This window comes from Osmia lignaria, chromosome 4 (assembly GCF_051020975.1).
Source record: "Osmia lignaria lignaria isolate PbOS001 chromosome 4, iyOsmLign1, whole genome shotgun sequence".
NCBI lineage: Eukaryota > Metazoa > Arthropoda > Insecta > Hymenoptera > Megachilidae > Osmia > Osmia lignaria.
This window is the reverse complement of record NC_135035.1, coordinates 9,601,438-9,620,511: the sequence shown is the minus strand read 5'-3', so window position 1 is coordinate 9,620,511 and position 19,074 is coordinate 9,601,438. Positions and strand designations below refer to the sequence as shown.

General features: G+C 50.7%; 2 protein-coding genes across 9 annotated transcripts in view; one reads left to right on the top strand and one right to left on the bottom strand.

Annotated features, from left to right (window-relative positions):
• The window catches only part of LOC117603374 (uncharacterized), a 183,652-nt gene that overhangs the window by 117,463 nt on the left and 47,115 nt on the right, over positions 1-19,074 (top strand). The gene's annotated exons all lie outside the window — the stretch shown is intronic.
• The window catches only part of tio (zinc finger domain-containing protein tiptop), a 66,414-nt gene that overhangs the window by 25,621 nt on the left and 21,719 nt on the right, over positions 1-19,074 (bottom strand). For 2 of the 8 annotated variants that reach the window (XM_034322460.2, XM_076688117.1), the window contains exon 1: positions 13,131-13,693. The exons of the other annotated variants lie outside the window; for them this stretch is intronic. The gene's annotated coding sequence lies outside the window, so the exon portion shown is untranslated. Of the gene's footprint in view, positions 1-13,130; positions 13,694-19,074 lie in introns of those variants that run through there. 8 annotated transcript variants of the gene reach the window in all.

The following is a 19,074-nucleotide window of genomic DNA, read 5'->3' as shown; positions in this document are numbered from 1 at the left end:
ACAGTGGTAAAAGGTTAGAGTCGCGTCCCCCGTGCAGCCACAACCAATTCCCCGACCCCTCTCTTATCCACCAGTTACCAGCCATTCTAACCGGCCGTATATCTTTCCACCGTACGCCCTCGAAAGCGGCCGCCTTTGTTTCAGATATTTATGAGGCGTTTTAATTCGCGCGCCGCGTCACCCGGTGTCGCCGAGCCTCGGTCTACGTTACTCGGGGTCGTTCGGCACCGTTCGGCCAGGGTCGACCGCGCGAACCGAGTCCACGCCGTGCCGAGGGGATTCTCGCGTTAAAACTCTACCATAGGAGGGGTGAAGAGGTATAATAGGCATAAGGGTGCTCCGATAAAGCGGCAACCCTGCTCTTCCCATTTGCTCCTCTCTCCGCAGTTAGCCCTTGCAGAACCTACCGCCCCCTTTCCAGACGCAAGCCATAAGCGCGAACAAACTCTCGCTCGTATATCTCGGTTGAATGGTTTGCGCGTCGCACGATGCCTTCTATCGCCGTGCCGTATCGCACCGCGCCACCTCGTTCCCTTTTCCTCTTCTTGTTCTAGCCACCATCATCCGTAGATTTGTGGCCAATCGAAAAATCGCACGGTTCACGATTATCTCGTGATCTATATTGAAAATATTTCTAACACAAAGTACACCTTCTTTCCTTCGAATTTTCGTTCCCGAAAAACCAGCCACCGCACCGCGCCGTTTCTCTTTTACTCGTGCTTTCCATCGTTCTCTACCCCCGTTCGCATTACGGGCGGTCTTTGTCGTCGGTCTTCGTTTCTCTTCTTCCTCCTTTCCTTCTTGTTCAAACACCATCTCTCTCGCGCTCTTCTTAACAGCCTTCACTCTCTAAAAGCCTGTCTGTGATCTATGGCGGGACGTTGCGTCACTCGGCGAACAGATGCAAGACTCGTATATTACTCGACCGTATCTACCGGGAAAACGGAAAGAGGAGAAAGCAGAGCCAGCGAGCGTCGGGGAGAGTGCGAATGGAAAAGATATCGCGTACGGTAGGGAAAGTGATAAAAAGTACGACGAGCCCGACAAGCACGATCGGTAAGAAGAAGCGTAAAGCTAGGATAGAAAGAGGTCGAGTCGAGAGGCGGCGAAGCGGACACGCGTTCGTGGAAACGCTAGCCAGCTGTCTGCGCGTACCGTGCGGAGAGAAAGCAACAGCGGGAAGGGAGGGAGGGTCGAAAACGCGCGTCGGCAGGGTAGACACTTGGAGAATCCCATAAATCAGGTCAGGGTTGGCGACGGGGGTGGCTGCGCGGCGGTAGTTACAGAGGGTGGCCAAGGGAGTTGAGCGGAGCTAAGGGGGATAGCTACGACTCGGAGCGGAGGGAGCGGTTAGGTAAAGGTCGACGCACAACAAACCCACGCCGAGGACTTGGAACGAGGAACTAGGAACGAAGAACGATGAACGAGGGACGAGGAACGAGCGCATGCTCGTAAAACGTTTGGCGCCAATTCCATTCGGCGGGATAGATCGTTCCGTCTGTGCTTGAACGAACGGCCAGCCACGTAATTCTTCAACGAATCGTTCGATTTTAACCGTTCTTGGCCTACAATTTTCCCGAAGAATCGCGCGTTCGTTCGTGGCTCGAAACGAAACATCGATTCCCGTTTGTATGTCGCTTGTTCGCCGAGTCGTTGGTCGACAAAGTCTAATTCGGAGGCTCGCGCGTACACCACGGTGGATCGATACTTGGAAAGTAGTAAAAGGGAGAGAGAGAAAGGAGATGGACAAAGAGACAGGAGGGAAAAAGGAGAAGGACGTTGAAGAAGCTTCGGAGGGACCCCAGATGGAATCGGTGCAGTTTGGAATATTGGAAAATGTCGGAACGTGCGAGAAATCGAAGGTGGGAAGGGTGAGGGAGCAGAGGAACCGGCAGAGTGCGAGCAGGGCCACTATTTATGACGCGTACGTGAATTCTTGGAACAGCGGGGATACGGCGTGTTCGTGTCACGGCGTCGCCGAAGAAAAAGAACGATCGAGGTTCACTGAGCCACTCACCGGGGGTGGATACGGTGTACGCTGTACGGTGGTATCGTAAAAACTAGAGGAGAAAGAACGCCGTGCTCGATTTGACGCTGCTGCGACCCAGCTCGATGTTACCATCGAATTTCTCGTCTACGAGTCGCAATTTAACCAACTCCCCGCAACCGATCGTCCGATGGTTGCACCAGACTTTCCACGGAATCGTCTGGTTGCATCGCGAACAGTTTCCACCAGAGAAAGGCGAGTTTCGAGTCGAGAACGTTCGTCCTTCGTGGACCGCGTTAAAGGTTTCTCTTAGAGATCAAAGCTCCGAGACGCGAAAGAAAAAGAACGAGGCTTCGATTGATTCATTGGACGCGCGTGCCTGGTTTCAAATCACCAGAATAGAATCCGCTCTGCCTTTGGAATGCCAGGCTCACGGCTAATCCATCGAGCGTCTTTATTGCTCCGCGACATTTATAAAACGCCAGAGAGACGAGGGCTCCCTGCGATCGCGCTCATTCGTCACCGATTATAAATCGTCAAGTCCCCTCTGCCCCTTTTTTGTCGCTTGCTCGTTCGCTGGCTACTCTCTTCTTCGTACTTTGCTCACTCTTTTCGCTTCTCTTTGCCTCGTCGTTGCTCATATTCCGTAACGCCTTCCATAATTTCTATTCGTCGTACCCGAACCACACGACCGTTGTTCAAAAACAGGCGTTCACCCATTAAATCTTTGACCGATGGGTGAAAAACACGTGGAATTTCTACGTTGCTTCGAAGTAACTACCCACTCGGCAATCTAGCGATACTAAGCGAAACAGGAAAACGAAAAAGAGGAGATTTATTTTGTAACGAATGAGTACTGATATTTCGTACGAGTCTATCCGGTCGGAGAGTAAGATAGGTAACTGTGGAAGGTTGATAGGTCGGTCGGTCCTCCGCGTCTCAGCGACCAAGGGATATAGCGTAGATAAGGCGGGCTCGTTGCGTCGAAACGTCCCTGGGCGACCGTCCTGGAACGTCCTGAAACGTCCCGAAACGTTCCGATGGCCCGACTCTTGCCCCCGCCTCTATTCTTCCTAACGACCACCGGTCTCGTTCTCCAGAGCATCGTCGAAACTCCAGCGTAATATCGCGCCTGTTCTTCCTGCCGCCGTTATACCGAGTACCTACAGTTCGTCCATAGGCGAATGGAACGAGGGGAACGAGGAGAACGAGGAGAACTCGAAGGCAACGCACTCGCATCGAGTCCCTCCCTTTTCTTCTCATATTCTTCTTCTCCTTCTCTCACTCGCCTCTCTTCCCTTTTTCTCTCTATCTTCCTACCGACAAAAGCAGAAGATTCGAGATATCGCGAGAGTGTTCGCGAAGGGAAATAGAAACGCCGCGGTGCCGTGCCGGTATCCGTGGGTGGAAACCATTTAATACTCGCCTCGATGGCCCAGTGTTTCTAGTAATTGGGAAGTTAAACGGCTCTCCGACATGCACCAGCCTTTCTCTTTTCGTCGCATCTTCTTCCCTTTCTTCATCTCCTTTCCTTTCAACCTATCCCCTATCCGTGGTGAACGCGCGCCTCTCCAACAACCCTTCGATATCCTTGCATTTCCTTGCGCCCCTGGAAACTGTACCACCCGAAATACTACGGCTACGAAGAATCTTCTCGACGGATAGAAAGCTTTAATTAAAGAAGTCGAGGCAACGACCGGAAAGGTAGTCGAAAGATTCGCTCCTGATTCCAAGACGCAACGCGTTCTCCTTTTATTTCTAGACAGTCGGACGTCGATGAAAAATTGAATTGCTATTCGTTGTTTTACTTTTTCCTTTCCTTAGGCAAGAACCTAGCGATCGAAAACCGTACAAGCTACCCCTTTACCTTATTACTACCGGTCAGTATCGTCCATTACGCGAACGATCCTTCCATCGTCTCGAAGCGGAAACATTCCTTTGGCGAAGATCGAACGAGTCGAAGCGCTAGCCGAGCGAAACGAGTGCGAAGGAGAAGAAGCGATCGAGGGTGGACGGTGAGAAAAGAGAAGGAGACGATTGAGAGAGAGAGAGGGGTGGGAGAGGAGAGAAAGAGAGCAAGAAGGGGCAAGGTAAGTAGGTATAAAGGAGCGTGACTGGACGTGAGTTCAATACGCGGCCCTCGAGCACAGCTGTCACTGACATCGCCGCAATTCGAAACTGACCACGACAGCTAACCTCCGTACCGGCGGACCACAACGGCGGAAACTTATACCAGCCTTCCGATTGATACGTCTCGGCCACTCACCATACGCCGAAGGGGACGGATTAGTTGGCGGATGGCAGCCTTCTCCGTACTCTCTGCCGCTCGTCTCGCCATTCTACTACCACGGTCCGCTCCGCTTCGGTCCAGCCCGCTCCAGTCCGCTCCAGTCCGATCCGATCTTTTCGCGTTCGCGACCGGTGCAAACGAAGATTCGCTTGGCCAACGAACAATCGTCGGCTAGAAAGTTCCTCTGAACGCGTTCGACTTTGACTCTCGCATCACACGGCGGAATGATCGTGCGGAAAATGAACAAAAAGGGACGGGAACGATCCGTTGGTCCGGGAGAATTAGGAGCCGCAACGTCGGCGTCCCCAGAGAATAGCCGGCTTTTTAATAGGTGAACGCCAAATAGGAGGAGGAGGAGGATTGGAAACTAGCGTAGTCACGATGGGACCGCGCGACCAGGATAGTAGGTATGTAGTCGCTTCTCGATGAACCAAGGACCGAATGGATGGTACGCGAAAGGCAGCGAATTAATAAGGACCGGCACGATAATAGCAAGTACGAAAAAACCTGCAACGAACGAAGAGTGCGAACGAACGAACGAATGAACGAGCGATGAAGTAGAATGGAACGAAGAAGAAAACGAAAGCGGAGGTAGTTGGGTCGTAGCTGGTCGATCCTTCGTGAGAAGGGCGAAGAGGTGATTGATGGAACGTCAGTCATGGTGCAGCCATCAATCTCCCGTACCTATACCTATACCTATACATGTACCTTTATTATTTATTATCCTTGCCGTTACGGATACTTCGCTTCAGGTACACCCTATTTCTCTCCTCCTTCCAATTCCTTCTCTTGTCTCTTCCTCCCACCGATCAGGCCGATGCATCGGCCAGGCCCAAAGGCCTGGTGACGAAGCAGCCTTTCAACTACGAGCCACGTCGGGCCACGTCCGTGGTGCAAGCTAAGAATTTCCATCGCCCACTTGTTTCTTCGCGAAATCGTTTCTGATATTCGATTTCACCGAAAAGTTGAAAACTTTCGCCTGGTACACCCTCGATTTTAAATCGATTCATTTTTTCTTCTGCTGGCTCGAAAGCTATTTATCACGACGCGTACGAACGAGCGCAATACACGATACGTACAAAAGAACGCGCGATGAAGTCGATGTAGTCGAGGCGTATTACTTCACGGGCACATTCGCGAAACGTTCGTACGAACCGATGCCGGACGAATCTTGCTGTCCGTTCGCCCCTGCTGCGTCACGAAACAAATGCGCTTTCAGCCAATCATCGTGGTGCCGTCCATAAGGACGACGATCAGGATGACGATCACGATGACGCGGTCAAAGATGACTCTTCGCAGCTGTCAATCTTCGAGAAGCAAGGTTCGCCCGTAGCCTCGAACGGTTTCGAGTTGGCTACGAACGTTTTGATCGGATCAAACGAACCGTTCATCGTCGGCACGGCACGGCGGGACGTGGCGGTCGAATAATACGATCGAAAACTTTCTTTCCTCTAGCTAAATATTCAAAATTTTCTTTTCCGAAACAAGGATACGTTTTCGTACGATCGGACTGGGGTTTGGAGCAAACGCTCGCGTTTGTTCCCAAGGGATTGGTGTAAAAAAAGGTGTGCTTTAAGACGGCGAAGGACGAGGAGAACCGCGCAAAGGGAAGGTTGGCGCATCAAGCAACAGGGGCGGAAAAGTTGACGGCTTAGACGTTTTAAATTTCTCGAGGCATTCGAGAAGACGTCGAGCAACTCGATCTTTCGAGCCGGACGCCGGAGATACCTGCACCTGAGCCTCTTAGACGTTTTTTCTGTCCCTTTTACCGTTTCGAGAGCCGAACGGGTTGGTTCGCCGTGTCTGCGTTCTCCTCGAGAAAAGAAGCGGATCCGACGTGGAAAAATTTTGCATCGCGAATCGTACGCGATCAATTTTTCCTCGAAACATTTGGTACGACCGCGTACAATTTCGTGCAAAGATCGTTCGACGCTTAGAGCAGGCGTAATGAATGTCGCATGAGATTCCCATGGAAATGAATTGTATCTCTGGTTGCGCGTTGTTAATCGTTAACGCGGAGTAATACCGGAACCGACTATCGATAATTAACCGGTGACCGAGCACGGCAGGTGCGTCGGTGTAACTCGTTAATATTTTAATTATTCGAAATCAGTGGGCTCGCAGTGCGACGTGGCGCGGGCAGAAACGGGTACACTGGCAACGATCTGTGCGCGGACGGATTAGGATTTACATGATTTGAGGCAGGTCAAGACCGGGTACACGCTTCGGTCGTGGTAGTAGATACGACTGAAAGGTACGGGTCTCTGCTTCATTCATAGTTGAACGGCGCTGTTTATGAACGGGCATACCTATTATGTAATGTATCGTCGGCAACAACGAGTCTTTTTATATCCGCCACGTGGTCGAACGCCTGGATTACGCGTTACTGGTGCCTCCTCTTCAAGCCCCGACGAGCTATGCCTGAGGCTAATCGCCCACTGTTCAACTCTTCCTTCGTCTCGCAAACAGCTAGTCACTTTTTCCTCCACTAATCGTCACGAGTCCGTGCGTATCGAGGCGATCAAACAATTCCGTTTAATCAAAGAATTCGATACGGTTCAGCCGAAAAAACGGCTCCTGTGTTGGATGAACCGAGATTCAAGGAGTCAGAAAAGCATTGTCGACCGCCATACTCCTTTTGTCTATCTCCGAGCAAAGAAAACGATATTCTTCGATCATAATTATCGCGCGCAAACCTCTTGGTTGATACGTTCAAATTTACGAGGTCCTTGAAACGTTCCCGATCGCCGATGCGTGGAAGCGGGTTAATTGGAATCGTATTCGTGGCCGATCGACGGGAATCGATCACGGTGATACGACGCGGAGACCTGTTTCTCTTTCTCTCTCTTGTTCAGTTTCCTCTCTTCGTCGTTGATCGATAAAATTGTGACGAATGGCATTTCGTGACGAGGTCGTAAGACCGTCGACAAAATCTCTTGCCGGGAGAAATTGGGTTACACGGTTGGCGAGTCGTCGCCACGGAACCGTGAAACGATCGCCGATCGACGAAAAAATTGTTTATTCGCCAAGATCGAGCCTGTATCGAGGTGAACAGAGGGATGGGACGAGCGTTGAAGGAAGCGCGGAAAGGTGCTCCGAAACGCGGCCACTAGATAACACTATCCGGCATTATTATCCCGTAACAACGAGGACGATACGAGTGTGATTCACACGATAGGACGTTCCATAACCAGCAATGTCCGCCCGCTCAGCCGACCGCTCTCCTGCCCGCCTATCGATCAACCTTGTCAAAAATAATCGATCGACTTGACGAGTCTAAAGCAAATCCCCCGTGTCGACGAACCCGACCGGACACGTTAATGCGAACGTCCAGCCGGACCGATCGGTCACGAATTTTCGTTCTAGTGTACCTACAGTGTATGCAGTCTGTCGAAGCGGCGTGCAACGAGAAAAGCATCAAAAAATCAAAGTTTAGTGTTCGACGACCGATCGAAAGGCTGCGAACCTTCTCGTATCGCGACGCATCTATTTCGCAGTCTGAAAACGTTGATCCTTTAATGCCACGTACGACTCCACCCAGACACGATTCTTGTCACCGCGTGATCGTCATTGTCATCGCTCTCTGCTTTCCGCTGACGACGACGACGTCGACGGAGACGGCGAAGAACACGAAGACGACAAGTTCGAGGAACAGGAGGAACCCGACGACGATAACTCGTCGCGAAAGATCGGTGTCCTCGAATGGCACTGCCACTTCCGTCCCTTCCCCACTATCTTCCCACGCAAGGAAGCACCTCGGCGAAGCAGTGATTCACCGGTTTACACGCGACTTCGATACCGTTACACGCGTGTGGGCATACACGGTACGCGCGTGCAGCCACGTTGGAGAACCGCGCGGGCCAAACCTGGTCGGGTCGGGCAGCCTTACTCCTTCGAGAATAGACCGCGTTTACGACGTCTGTGTCGTTTCGAGATTCTAACTCCTCCTCGGAATGCAGTTGCTCGTTTCGAGAAAGCGACCGAAGGTTGAAAGGAAACACCTTTGAAGGATAGGTGAAAGACAGATGGGTGGGTGGCAAGTTTGAATAATTATTATTCACCCGATTTTTCATCAATATTTTGCCCGATAAGTGAACTTCCGTCAAATTCTCGCTAGCTACACCTCCTTCTGTCCTGTGAAATCCGAAGTGCAACGACGCGAGTAATCTAGCGGGTGATTCACGGAGGAATTTTTCTCGGTAGCGAGGCAAAAGGGAGGGAGGATTTATCGTCTATCGCGAATACATAAAGTACGTCGTTCGCGTTTCTGGACTTCTTCGAGCACTAACTGCGAGATATCATCTATCCGAGTTGCGCTATCCGCTGTACGATAGCTACCTACGTATCTAGGGGATGGATGAGCCCGTGATCGAACAACCGGAGCGAGAAAAACTCGGTGAATTTTAGAGTTTCTGGCGAGAGTCGCGAAAGATGGAAAGGGAGAGGAAAGCAGCGCGACGAGACTGGATATTCGGACGGTTGTGCAAGGAGAATAAGTTACGAGCCGTCTGTGGCGTCAAGCTGGCAGCTTCTTTGATCGATGCGGCGCCTGTAACGCTACCATCCTGCTACTATCCTACCGAGCGTTTCCACGCGAGAAATTTCGGAAAAAGCATCTTTCAACTTATCTACCACAAAACTATGCGTATGTAGTTGCGAGCTCGCGGCAAAGATTTCCGATAAAAACGTTAACGAACAAAACTGAGTACATATGTAACTACCTTTATTTGGATGGCTCGTGCTCCGTATCAGCGGACATTAGCGGTGAAACGTGCAGCATGCGGAACGCTTACCGGGACAGCGTATACCAGAGGTTATAGCTGGCTGGCACGAATAAAAAGTTGCACGGGAATTATCGTATTTCACGCATCTCCCTTTTTGATAAGCCATTAGCCGGGATCGCTCCGATCGACGGAACGCGGCAAACAGACAAACTATTCGTTCGCGTTAAACAGACAATTTATGAACTCGTTGCTTACAACGGAAACGACAGAGGATATCGAGGATCGAACAGAGAACCGGCATTTCGATTGTTCGCCGATGCACCGTTTTTCAGTCGACCTGTCTTCGCGGTCAAACTCGTTACCGATAATTAAAAATTGTCAAACGCACTTTGGTCGAATCACAAGCGTCACAAGCCGCGCGGAATTCAGTTGGAAGTAGCCCGAGGGTGGATCGCGAGTAAACCAAGGGAAAGGGAGACAGGTACAGAGAGAAAGAGAGAGGAGGAGAGATAAACGGAAGGAGAAAGAGAGATCAACTTGACTATATACACGGTTGCACGATCATTAGCCAGTGTATATTATTATTCTGTGGATATTAATTGATTTCGAAAATACAATTTTCTGTGCGACCGATCAAAAACGTGCGCATCTCCCTCCTTCCCTCTCTCTGTCCCGTTCGCTCTTTTAACCCCCTTTAACTCCCTTTAACCCCCTTTGCCGTGGTGCTCACCCTCGTTGTACCTCGTTTCGTTTGGCTAAACCCCGCCGTCGACGAGCCTCCAGCGTTTCGTTTCCCTCTCTCACTGGATCCTCTCTCTTTCTCCAGGGAGACATCGAGTAACACAAACGAATCGAAACAGCGTTTTCAAAAAATGAGCAACGCGAATTTGAGAAATCTTGATGTTGTCGAAAAGTTTCGCGTTCATTTCGCGGCAGAGAGATATGAAAGAAGAACGAGAACGGGAACAGGAATAGTTTAAAGTCGATCGCGTTTTTCGGTTGGCTGAAACGTGTACGTGAAAAGGCGGAAACGGAAGCAGGGATACGTCAAATCGAAAGGTGCGCATCGATCGTAATTCGAAGTGCAACGATAACCTTTCGTGGTCATTCGTCGTGCGATACGATTGCACACACGCGCAATCGATGCGTAAAAATGGAAATCGAGCGAAATGGATTTGTTGGAACGAAAAAGGGAGCGAACAGCCGGACGACTAAACGATAGACAGAGAAAAATAGCCGGATTGGGGGAATGGAAAGGGAGAGGAAGAGGGAGAACAACAACGGGGTGGAAGAGAGAATGGAAAGAGAACAAGAACAACCAAACCGCCGCGGGTCGCGGCAAATTAGCGCCATCACGGCTGGCTAATATTTTTTTGCGTTCACGAAGGGTGACGCTTTTTTCCCTTTTTTTTTTTTTTTTTTGGTTTTCGTTTGAATTTGTTCCTTGTATGACGTATGTATCACGATAAAACCGATGGTTCATCGAGTGGTATGATTTTGATCAAAGAGTTTTTTGTCGTGAAATTTAACGAATAAATATTTGAAACGCATCGCTCGTCGACCGGTTTCCCACGGCGTTCTCGCGTCGAGAAGCGTTGTTCGTTTAGCTCGCGACGAGAATCGTTAGAAATCACGATATATGTATGTACATAAAGAGTTGTTGAGCGGTTCGGGTAAACGTCGATTTCGAGTGATCCGATAACGCGATGCTGCCGTCAGGGATTGGAAAGAAAAGAAAGCGAGAAAAAGGAAAGAGGGCACGAAACGCTGCTAACACCGTATTGCGCGTACAACTTCGCTATCGTTCATTGAAACGTTACTTACTCGTTCGGAAGCGGCGTCCCTTGACAGTTTACAACTGCAGCGAGGCCGCGTTCGTTTACCTCCGTAATAATCTCGTCTTTCTTACCAAGATCGTTCGTATCTTTCGACGAATGGACGTTCGCCGTTTACGAGATCTTTACGATCGGGCGAGATTTAAATGCGCGCGTAAAGCTCACGCTCGTAGCGCCGCCCCTTCCGAAGCCCGCGAAACACGTACGAGCTCGTAAACAAACCCCCGAATCGTTTCCTCGACGTGGAACCATGGAATTTTTCTCTCGCGCATTCCCGAATCGGGATAAATCGAAACTAGAAACGTCAACGAAAGTTAAAATACCGATAACTTTGTAGCTGCAATGCTTCGCACCTGTTTGTTTTCCATTCGCGTCGAGAACAAAAGGAAGCCAGAGGTGAGGGTGTATCCGTAACGAGTGTGTACCGAAATGAAGAAAAAGAGAAAACAACGAGTTATACTAAAACATGAAAGAAGGAAAGAGGGAAAAAGAGAAAAGGCGTGTAGTACGTTGATCGGTGGTAAGGTAAGAGGAAGGGAGATCGGGAGATGGAGAGACTGGAAAGTTGAAAGAGAGCCCCCGAAGGCCCGAATATCGATCTCATACATAATTAAATACCGACCCGGCGGAGCATCACAAAGAGAGCTTACTTCGGCTTTGATCTACTGACAGACGGGGCCCGTCATCGCAGACTTCAATAGGCGCTACTGAATCGCGGGGGTGTGTGCTATTGACGCGGCAGAGAGGAGTTCGAGTTGAAGCTCCAGTTCGAGTTCGAGTTCGCGTTCGAGCTAGCGTTCCCGCGCTCGTTTCTTTACCGCTGCAGGTTTTTCGTTGCATGCGAGCCTTTGGTCAATTGACTGTAAACGCAAAGAATATCGAAAAGGGGTGAAAAGTAGCGAAGCAGTGATCATTTTGATATGAAATCGTCGCGAAAACAAATACCTAATCAGGTTTTGGGAGCCAACCGCAATGACGTCAACAATGTCAGCCACGCGTCAAACGAGGATCCATAATTGGCATCCATTAAAAAATGCAAAAAGGTAACTGCATTGGAAAAATGAGAAGCCATTGAACGTCATGCGTTCTCGAATTTTGAAACGAGCAATGAAATCAACACTTTATACCCTGGATCCTTTCTTTCTCACGAATTCGTGTCGCTGGTTGTGCGCGTATACGAGATGTCTCACGGTGACAGGACGGTTTTAATCGCGTCCAATGACGTCACTTCTGCCCAGTTTTAAGTCGGTGAATTGTAATTGTTCGAATCGATCGGGAGCATGCAAATACCTATTTACGGCCATTCGATTTTCGTTTCGTCTCGTTACAATTTCATCGTTTCATCGAACATAACTTTAAACGTTACTGCTGCAGAAAAAGACATTTTCGAACGCAGCGTTTTATCCACGTACGAGTGTGTAACACCGTGGCTTGTTTGCACACACGATCACCGCGATTCCACGCGAACACATTTTACGACGCACGAAAGTGTCTGGGAAACGTTGACTCGCACCCTACGCGATCGCAACGAGGAAAGTTATACGCGTCGACAGTTATCTTCGTCGCAAATCACACTGCGTGCCACGTGGCAACGCGTTCAACGCTTTGGCAAACAACGAGGACGACGACGAGTGCCGAATGCTCCGAAACGAACTCGTCTCAACGTCTGATCACTGATCGGTATATTCTCCTTCGTTTTCGCGCCCTCCATCCTCTACACGGTTCAGCTTAATCCAAGTAGAATTAGATGCACGGATAATGAATTATGAGTCGATGGCCGCGAGAAATTGGCAAACTTGAAACGAATCGAGTTACCCGCCAATCGGTGTGCTGTTTATCGTCTATCAGCGAGGAATAAATGTGCACCCTCTACATGCATGCGTGGGTGCGTGGGTGCGTGCATGCATGCGAATCAACTCGTGCCTGTGCACGTTCTATACGCGTATGCGTGTCATGAAACGAGAGGAGCGAGCAGAAGGGGAAGGGGGTGAGTGTGCCAAGTGGTGAGGAGGGGAACTATAGAGAAAGATAGATACACGTTAACGACGAAGAGGGAGGAAAATCTGAACGGAGCGCGTGGACCGAAATAGAAGATTGAAACGCGACGCGATTCGAATCGTTCGTTAATTTCATTGCGAAAACAGGATCGGTAAGAAGAAAGTGGGATACTCACTGTCAGATAACTAATCGAGTCGAGGCGTTCGAGACTTTTACGGACTTTGGTCGCAAATTTCGCGAAACGAGCAGCCCCGGTTAACGCCATTCGATCGCAAACATTGCGAAAAAGGACTCACCGTGAAGTAGTGGTTCCAGAGCGCAGGAAACGTCAGTCCCGATGAGTTCTCAGCTCCGTGATTACGTCAGGAGCGATTATCCTCGTCGCGAATAGGTGAAGAAGAACGCGACGCTTGGACGAGGAGCATCGGGACACGCGTGTCCTCCGTGGTTCCTTCGACACCATATCACCGCGTCATCCTCACGGATCTTCCACCCACGCAAAGACAATAAAGACGCAACGCACCACTCACTCAACTGGTTTGGCGCTCGCTAGCCGCCTGTCACTCTTTCCTCCAAACGTATCTTTCTCTCCTTCTTTCTTTCCTTCTTTCTTTACTTTTCTTCGTTGCTTTCGCGCACCTCACCGCACCGTATTTTTATATTCGCATACCCGCGATCTGACGAATCGCTTGACCGAGTTTCCTGATACCGCGTAACAATCGCGGAGATGAAATCGCTTCGAACAAACGGAGTCACGATTTAGCGGTGACGGGCATGACTCTGGGACGGAACGGAGCGAAAGTAAAGACCCTCCTACGACGACAGCACGTGGCGCACTGACGGCTCCGCGGTCATCTTCCCCACCTCTGCCCCCTCCACCTCGCCGCCGCCGCCGCCGACGACGACACAACGACGATTCATCCCCTCTCTGCCCCCGCCCCACACTTTCCGTCCCTACCATCACCTTTTCGCCTTCTCCACCCGCCCCTTGCCACGCTTCCCCCCACCCGATTCTTCCCCTTTCCGCCCTCCTGCTTCGCACTACTCATCACTCTCTTTCTCTCTTCGTTCACCCCATCCGCGATGCGCCTTTTTCTCTCTTCCCCTTGATGCACCCGTCCGTCCCATTGCGAGTTCCACGCCGAACGGACCGTATCGCCCCGTCTGGCCCCTCACCCAAACGAATTCGCCCCTGTCCCTCCACCCGCGGCCCTGACCTATCCCCACCCACGACACGCACCGGTCCGACGTATTTCTCTCCCCACTAATGCCCCATTCCACCCACGCCCCCATCCCACTCTTCCTAGTTTCACCGAGGAGACTCTCTTCCTTGGCTCGCGACTTCTTCTCCGTGTCTCTCGTTTCTTCGTTTCCACCCTCTTTCTCTCTCGCGCTCACCCTTCGCGGTTCGCCTCTCTTTCATCCCCTCGCTACCACTCTGACAGACCTTGCTGCCCTTTTTTCCCTAACGTCGCGTCGCGTACACTCCGTCCACCTACACCATTCAGTCCCTCGAGCGAATCTAATCTTTCGTCCCTTCGCGCGCACCGTCCGTCCTTTCGTCCATCCGACGCGATTCGTCGATCCGTCGATTCATCGATTACTTCGCGATACCCTTATCCGGGTATTCCGGTAGTCGGTAATTTTCCCGGTACTTTGACGCGCTCGAGAATGGTTAAATCTTTTTTTACCATTCTTCATCCCTTCTCCCGTTTTCGATTTCCCTACCTGTTCCGTCGTCGTACCTAGTTATTCGTTTGTTCGGTCGAAGGATAATTATTTATAGACGGGAGAATCTCGAAAATCGAAAAGATACAAAGATAACACGGCCACGGTCAAAGTTACGTAATCCTTCGAGACGATCTCGTTAACATCGGTAATACGATTTGCTTAATAATGATTTATCAGGCGGTTACGATACCGTTTGTAGCCGTAAATATTTCGGCGATGACGTTTATTAGTTGGGTGTAACAGGATCCCCTATACACCCTTCTCGTCTTCAAAGGTTTGTTAGTCAAAGTTTCGTAGTTGCCCGTAACGCGTTAACGCGACAGATTAAAATCCGAGGATAGATCGTCCGGCTGATTGGTTCGTTCGAAATTCAGAACGCTCGCTTCTCTGTTTTAACTTGGAAAGTGTTCCCCTGTTGGAAGCGGGCTTAAGGAACGATGGTGAAACGGTGAGTCGCGGAATAGAGAATCGGAGGCGCGATCCGCTGGCCCTTGTTAACGCAGGAATGTAAATCAACTCGTAATAGCGTGGCAGCCGAGGATTAAGCGGCGTGCGAAGACGAACCGTGGTACGGCGCGGCGAGAAGGTACGAAGTGTCGGCGCGGCGAGGCAAGACCCACGACGACAACGACAACGAGCACGAGCACGACGACTACGACGACTCCGATGACGTCGAGGGCGACGACGGCGACGACGGCGACGACGATGTTGGCGACGGTAGTAACGGCGGAACGGGGGAGGGGGTGGCTGGGAAAGCTGATGGGTGGGAAAAGCGGCAGCACCCTCTCCTCGTGCCCCGAAGCATTAGGAGTTCGGTAATAAATCTCGTTGAAAAAACACACGCGCGCACGTACAGGCACGTACACGCGTATATTCACGTATTCTCGAGCAGGGATCTCAGACAGTTCCGTTCTCTTGCTTGCGTCTATCTCGTTTGGTTCGTACATCTGTGCTCTCCGAACGCAAGCAGCGCGAGAAAGAGAAAAGCCAACGGATTGTAAGGTGGGAAGAAGGGTAGGAGGGTGGTCGTCATACCCCTCCAAGCTTTAGATCTTTCCCTCGTCTCTTCGTCGCGAAGCACCGCGTCCGACGGCAACGAGGTCGACATGATCTATGCACGCCGTGCAGAGGCGAGTGTCACCGTTTGCTTGATGCATCGGTTCTCACCTGAGCCCTCCCCTCCCTGAACCTCCCTGCCACCCATCGCTCCTTCACTTCGCGACGTTTCTTGGCCGTGCCCACCGATGCTTCGTAGATCGCGGATCGTCCTCCTCCTTTGTTGCGACCGTACGCGCCACGTTGTTGGAGAAAGCTTCCGAGACACGTGGAAATGTCCAGCTAGTTTCAAGGGCGATCGCGTTCAGAGACGATGGAAAATAATGGATAACGACAGGAAAGAGAGATAGAAAGAGGAAGACAAGGGTGAGAAGGGGGCCAAGTTTGACTCGGTAAAAGGCTCGACACGGCGCGGCGAATAGTACGACGATGGTTACGTTCTACGGATCAGAGAGCTCGATAGCGTGCCGAAGTCGGAGCGAGCGGCAATAAATCCATTTTTCGTGAAGGGTCGGTCGAGGGGCGAGAGCGAGCCAGGGTCTGATTAGCAGCCTGACTCGCCGTACAGGATGACAGCCGGTGAGTTATAATATTGCCCATCCATCTATTTATCTACTCCATCGCCTCTCTTCTCCCCAATGCCCGTTCCTACCACCCCTCTGCTCCCTTCCTTCTCTTCTCACCGTTCCAAGCTCCTTCTTTCGAGGCGGGAACACGAATTTGCGTCATTCGCGTCAATTCGCCAAATGTCTGAAAGCTTCTCAAACATCGAGACGCGATCCCAAAAATTGCCATCCGTTGCCGACGAACGACTCGACGCGACGCACGACAGTCGAGCCTTTTCCTATCCTGATTTTTTTTTTTTGAAATCGAGAAAAAGAATTAAACTCGCGTGATATCGCGTCGAGGGTGACCCCTCGCAAATCTTTCCGAGGAAGGCGAGTGGCGGGACACCTCTCTATACATTTTGAACTGGAAAGACGCGGCGTCCCGAACTTTCGACGGGAACCAGTTCATATATCTGAAGTATGGCTGCCATAAATAAGCGACCTGTCCGTTTGCTCTGTTCGCCCAACCTCTTGCAAATCTTTCTTCCCTTCTCTTTCTTCCTTGTTCGTTTCTCCGTCTTACCCCCGAATTTCTTGAGATCGTAATATCGAGGTCGTGCGTACAGAGCTAGCCGTCTAAAGAACTACCACCACGAGGAAATATGGAGGAGGGTAAGACACGGACCTTTCTCTTTGTCCTCCTTCGCCTTTTTGACGTCACACTTGTTAACGAATCCTAGACCGTTTTCCGCCATTTGCTTCGACCGATTGTTCTCTTTCATTCATCCTTGTCGATTCTTCATTATTTGGTTCAGTTAAGGTGTCGCGTTAACGAAGCATCGTATCGAATATGTAAATGTTCGCAAGTATGTGTGTATGTGAACGTTTGAAAGGCTGGTGCCGTAAAAGTACGCGTTGTCTTTGATAAATCGTTGACGTGGAACGGTTCGCGATCGCGAGAAGCCAGAACGCGTTTAAAGAAAAAGAAGACGGACGGGGCTGTGATCGCAGTATGGTCGCGTTTCTGCAGCCGGATATCGGGCGAGCAAGCGACCAAGAGAGGGACCAAGAGAGTAAGCGACCGAACGAACGAGCAAGAGAGTGAATGGAGCGGAGTGGAGCGGAGCGGGAGTGATTTATGCTAAGTCGCTGATGCTGGTGAAGCGGGGGCCCGTCTGTACGTTCTCGGGCAGCCATCTTGGGGTCCCTTCGTTTCTCCGAGGACTCGGATCGATTGACAGACCTATGCCCCCCGATCGTCGCTTAACGAACTCTCTTTTCGTTCTTCTAGCGACGCTTCGCTCGTTTCTTCTTACCTTTTCGCGCCTATCCACTCTTTCTTTTCTTCCTCCTCCACTTCTTCTTATTCTTCTTCTTTGCCTCGCTGTCGAGATTGTAGACGCGCGATAGTCAGTCACTACGGTTCGATGTATTCGAGAGTAAGTATCGTCGTCGAAAGCGAACACAGTTGATCGGATAAAGAACAAAAGCACGAACGTAATTCGGTTGTTCCACAAGTTTCGCGCCTCTTGGTGCCGTCGTACAGTAAAAATCGCGCCACCGACCATCAGCCATCAGCCAGCAGCCAGCATCCGTTCTGATTTCTATCCGTCAACGTTGGTCAGATTTACGATGTCGCAGAGGGGCCCGTGCGGCCCTGTCGGTGGGCCCGGGGGTCCTCGTGCAACAATGAAACCACGCCATTTGTCACAGAGGCGCTTCCTCCGCTTCTAATAAACGTTCGTCCTACCGTCGTGGTAGAGTCGAGCTGTGCAACGTGCAGCACGGATCGACCTTTGCTTTTGCTCCAAGGATCGTGATCTCTCGACCGACTGCGCTCTATCTTTCTCTCTTGCTCTCTTTCACAAAGTCCTGCTTCCTTAACTCTCTACTATCCTCTCTCAGTCTCTCCCGTGTCCCCTCTTCTTTTCACCTTTACCTTCTCTTTCCATCTTCTCTCTTGTCCGTACCTTTTGCCCCGCGAGTTTCATCCTTCCTTCTCACTCTCTTTCGTACTTCGGAAGGTTGCGCGCCTCCATTTGTGATTCCGAAAGAGAGATCGAAACGGGAAAAGAAATGAGGAGAGAGAGAGAGAAAGAACGAGGGGCAGAGGTAAAGAGACAACGAGCACGATAGGATACAACGTGCCCACGTTCGTACTTTCACATGCCGGCACAATGCACCGGACCATCGAGAGGAATTGTCATACAAATTGTCGCTTATTCAACGACGATTCTGAAGCGAGGATGTACGACCTACGAGTCGGTAGCTTGGAACGCAAACTCGCCTTTTCAAAGAAATCGATCGTTCGAAGGAAACGAGGGACGAATTAAGTAAGAAAATAATTCCGCGGGAACGCAAGATTTTTGTCGTAAATGTAACGTGTCTAGCCACGAAAGATAGGAGACCGGTAGCTTGACTGGCGTTGCTGGCTGCCGTTTTGTAAACGGAGGTCATCCATGCTTCCCAGCCGCCAGATTCTTTTTTCTCCCTAAACGTCACCGCCGATATTTATGGCAAAGCATAGAGCCGAGGGGTTCGACTACTCTTTTCTCTGGGTCTCGCTACACGGCGAGAGCAGAAGACCAGGGCCCCGACGTAATTCTGTCAGCGTCACGCTCTCGGGTCAGCTCGACCTCGAAAGAGAGCCTGCGAAGAAGCGTAACGGAAGGAACATCAGCGACCGAGTGCAGACCTCGGCGTGGGTGAGGGTGAAAGAGACGAAGAAGAAATACGTCACTGGAACATTTTCAATCATAACGCTCAACGCAACACTTCCTTTTATTATCGGTCAAGGTTATCAGGTTATCAGGTAATCGGATAGTAGATCGCGTCCTAGATAGATGCATCGATTCTTTCATTGCCGATTTACCGTATCCTTCGTTGGAAGATCGGAGTCGCAGAG